Raw genomic sequence first — 4,471 nt, 5'->3', positions numbered from 1 at the left:
GAGGCACTCCCTCCCGTAGTAGTTGCTAAGCTGGGAGGAGTAAACCTGGCATAGCCCAAGGCCATCTTTCTCACCACTTGGGGAGAGAATGCTGCGAATAAAGCCAAGGTTGGGGGTAAGAGTCCGAGAGGTGGAGAGAATCCTAGACCCAGCCATGCCTGAAATCAAACCCTGGACTCTTTATTTTTTAAAAGAATGATATATAGTGTTCACGTCGGCAGCACATATACTCAAACTGGAAGGATACAGAGAAGATGAGCAAGGATGACACACAAATTTGTAACACGTTCCATATTTTTGATACTTGTGAAGTGAATGACTCTTGGCTCTAGTAGATGCATGAGACTAATGGGCAGCTCCTGTCCGGAGGTGAGATAAGAAGGCAAAAAGGGACAAGGGCTGGTTGAATAGGGACAAGAGCTGGTTGAATGGACACGGGAAATCCCGGGTAGAAAGGAGGACCGTGCTGTCACATTACAGGGAGAGCAACTAGGGTCACATAACAATGTGTGCATAAATCTTTGTATGAGAAACTAACTTGAACTGTAAACTTTCACTTAAAGCACAATAAAAAACAAATAAACAATACATACACACACACAAAAGTATGATATATAAAATTCACCCTTTTTAAAGTGTGCTTCTGTGAGTTCTGACAAATATACACAGTCATGAACTACCACCACAATCAAGATACAGAACAGTTCCAACACACACACACATACACAATTGCCTCATACGCCTTGCTAGTCTCCGCTCCCTCCACACAGCCCCTGGCAACCAAGGATCTGTTTTCTGTTCCTGCAGTTTTGTCTTTTCAAAAATGTCATGTAAATGAAATCACACAGTATGTCGTCTTTTGAGCTTGGCTTCTTGTGTTTAGCATAAGGCATCTGAGGTCCACCCATGTTGCTGGTGTATCAGTAGTTTGTTCCTTTTTACTACTGAGTAATAATAGTCCATGGCATGAACGTACCACGGTTTGTTTATCCACTCACCAGCTGAGGGACGTTTGTCTACTCCTGTACTCTAAACTTACTTGAGTCAATACACTCCCTTTTCTTTCCTTCAGCTATTTGACAATCTCAGAGAAAGCTACTTCTCCTTTCTGAATCTTATTTCTTTTATCTACAACATGGGAGTGTACTAATCAAGATGGTTTTGAGTGTAAGTAACAGAAATCTTGCCTCAAAATTGGTCAATGTAAAAGACACTCATTATCACACATAGTGGGGAGCTCTGAGGCCAAGGCGGAATGATTTGTCAGTTCAACCCCGTCATCATGGATGCAGGAATTCTCCATCACTTCTTTTCACTGTGCTGTCCTCCTCAGGGCTTCCCCCTCGTGGCAAGAAGGTGGCGACAATGGTTCCACTGGGACAAAGTTCGCAGGAAGTTCTCTTGTAGGGCTCAGGAGACTTCTCCCAGAAGCTCCACTCAGCAAATTTCTCCTCAGATCTCTTTGGCCAGATTTGGGTCACATGACCTTTCTGGAATCAGTCCCTGAGAAGGAAGAGGGATTACCCTTAGTCAATCTAGCTCACCTCAGAATGAGAGGTGGGTCAGCTTCCACTGAGGCAAGTGGCTGGGTGGACCGGGAGCTGTGAACGTGAACAAAATGGGAGGAAGACGGAGGAAAAGTATGCTAGGAAAGTAGATTAGTTTCCTAGGGTCGCCATAACAAATTACCACAAACTGGATGACTTAAAACAACAGAAATTTGTTCTCTCACAGTTCTGGAGGCCAGAAGTCCCAAAACCAAGGTGCTGGCAGGGCGGTGCTCCCTCTGAAGGCTCTAGGGGACAATCTTTTCCAGGCCTTTCTCTTAGCTTCTGGGGTTGCCAGCAGCCCTGGGTACATCACTCCAACTTCTGTCCCATTGTCACATGGCGTTCTCCCTGTATCTCCGTCTCTGGGTCTCTTCTCCTTTTCTTATAAGTACACCAGTCACATTGGATTAAGGACCCACACTGCTCCAGTATGGCCTTGTGTTAGTTTCCTCGGGTTGCCATAACAGAATGCCACAACCCTGATGGCTGAGAAGAACAGAAGTCTGTTGTGTCACATTTCCAGAGGCTGTGAGACTGAGATCAGGGTGTCAGCAGTGCTGATTCCTTCTGAGGCTTTAAGGGGGAATCTGTTCCATGCTTCTCTCCTAGCTTCTGGTACCTCCAGGTGTCCTTGGCTTGCAGCTGCAGCATCATATGGCCATGCTTCCTCTGTTTCTCAGTATATCTTCTCTTTTATAAGGATTTTATAAGGATACTAGTCATGTAGAATTGGGACCCAGCCTGCTCTGATATGTCCTTATGTTCACTTAACTGATCTTCAAAAATCCTATTTACAAACAGGACCACGTTCACAGATACAGGGGCTAGAATTTCAACATATCATTTTTGGGGGACACAAATCAATCCATCAAAGACTTCACCTTAGCTAGTTACGCCTGCAACAACACTATTTCCAATAAGGTCACATTCTGAGGTTCTGGGATGGACATGAATTTTGGGGTGACACTATTTAACCCATACAGAAGGCAACCAACAGTGTCTGCTACACCAGGTAACATGAGCTGCTCAAGCTACCCAGCAGGACCGTTGGGATGGTGAAGTGGTAAATCATCCATGAAGATTAAAGAAGCTGCAATTCTCTTCACTGTTGGAGACTACAGTGCAGATTGTGCCAAACCTGAGAGAATTAGACAATGTCAGCATAGGTGAAAAACACTGAGATGGTTTAATCTAACATATTTGAATTAGTCACAATGCTTCTGGTTGCAAGTGACAGAAACCCAACTCAAACTGACTTAGGCCAAAAATAACTTATTGGCTTATTTAATTGGAAAGTTTACTGACCCGATGGGCATCAGGAATAGCTGGACCAAGAGCCTCCGTGTTGAAGCCGTCTGTCTCCTTTTCTAGGTCCTGTTTTCTTCTATGCTGACTTCATCCTCAGACAAGTTTCTCCCCTCAGAGTGGCAAAGAGGGCTGCCAGCAGTCCAAGCTTCCATCCTCCCAGCTTAGCAAGGAGGTTAAGAAAAGCAATTTCCAACTCTACCAATAACCTCCTTGCACTTTCTTCCTCTGTCCATGTGTCTCTAGAGGCAGAACAGCACATAGATCGCAAAAGACTGCATTCATTTCTATTTATTTCTGTTTACACCAAGAGGAAAAAATGACAGCTGGAAAAAGAGGTGTAGGATGCTCTCAAGTGCCCTGTGTTCAGGGTTTTCCATGCATAACCTCGTTTCATCCTCAAGCTAGCCTGTGAAACAGCCATAATTACTCCTGTCTTCCAAATGGAGAAGCTGAGGCTCATACAGGCAAAATGACTCACCCAAGGTCATGCAGATGGGAAGTGGAGCTGGGATTTGAAGCCTGGTCTCTCTGGTTTCAGTGCTATAAATGAATTCATAAAATAGGCACTCATCAAACGTTAAGACATTAAAAAAAATATAAAAATATATATATATTTTTTTACTCATCAAACATTAAGACATTAGATGGTCTAAATTTCTCCATGGTGAGGTGCTCATCACTGGGGAAGCTAGCTTTGGTGTGAATAGACACATTTAAGAATTTTAATTAACTTTCAAAGAGATGATAATAGTAATATTACTTTTACTATATTCATAACAGCTCATAGTTATTGAGCCTGTACTCTGCCAGTCCCTTGCATGTGCTAACTCTTTCCCCTCACAACAATTCCATGAGATAGGTCCTAGCATCCTTCCCATTTTACAGATGAGGAAACTGAGGCTTGATGGACCTAAACAACAGATGATTGGGCAAGGTTGGGGAATCGAACCATGGAAAATCTTTGAGAGAAGGTGTATCAGCATCAGGGTATTCCAGAGAAACAAAGCCAATAGGATGGATGGATGGATTGGTGTGTAGCTGGGTAGACAGATTAGATGGATAGATAAAAACAAAAAACCAAACCTGGTGCCACAGAGTTGATTCCAACTCATTGCGATCCTACAGGACAGAACAGAACTGCCCCAATAGGGTTTCCAAGGAGCAGCTGGTGGATTCAAACTGCCAACCTTTTGGTTAGCAGCTGAGCTCTTAACCACTGCGCCACCAGGGCTCCAAAAAGATAGATATGGATTTATTTTAAGGAATCAGCTCATGCAACTGGCTGGCAAGTCTGAAATTCATAGGGTAGGCAGCAGGCTGGAAAGTGAGGCAGTCTTGAGAAATAATTTCTTCTTCAAGAATTCTCAGTTTTTGCTCTTAAGACCTTCCACTGATTGAATGAGGTCCAACCACTTTATGGAGGGTCATTTCCTTTACTTAAAACCAACTGATCTTAGATGTTAACATCTGTACAATACCTTCACAGCAACACCTAAATTAGAGCTTGATTAATGGACCTGAAACTTTTTTTTTTTTTTTTAAAGTAAGTTGTTTGCAAACTTTAGTATTTTACTAGTAGCGCCTTGTGTCAGATGCCATGATTAAGAATCATT

The 4,471-nt window shown here is 43.1% G+C and overlaps 1 pseudogene; it reads left to right on the top strand.

Moving 5' to 3' along the window:
- Positions 1 to 205: 205 nt before the first annotated feature.
- Positions 206 to 299, top strand: LOC111747747 (U6 spliceosomal RNA; annotated as a pseudogene).
- Positions 300 to 4,471: the final 4,172 nt, after the last annotated feature.

Source organism: Loxodonta africana, chromosome 19 (genome assembly GCF_030014295.1).
Source record: "Loxodonta africana isolate mLoxAfr1 chromosome 19, mLoxAfr1.hap2, whole genome shotgun sequence".
In the NCBI taxonomy this organism is placed as follows: Eukaryota; Metazoa; Chordata; class Mammalia; order Proboscidea; family Elephantidae; genus Loxodonta; species Loxodonta africana.
Note: the sequence above shows the minus strand (reverse complement) of the source record. Positions and strands in the feature narration are given on the sequence as shown.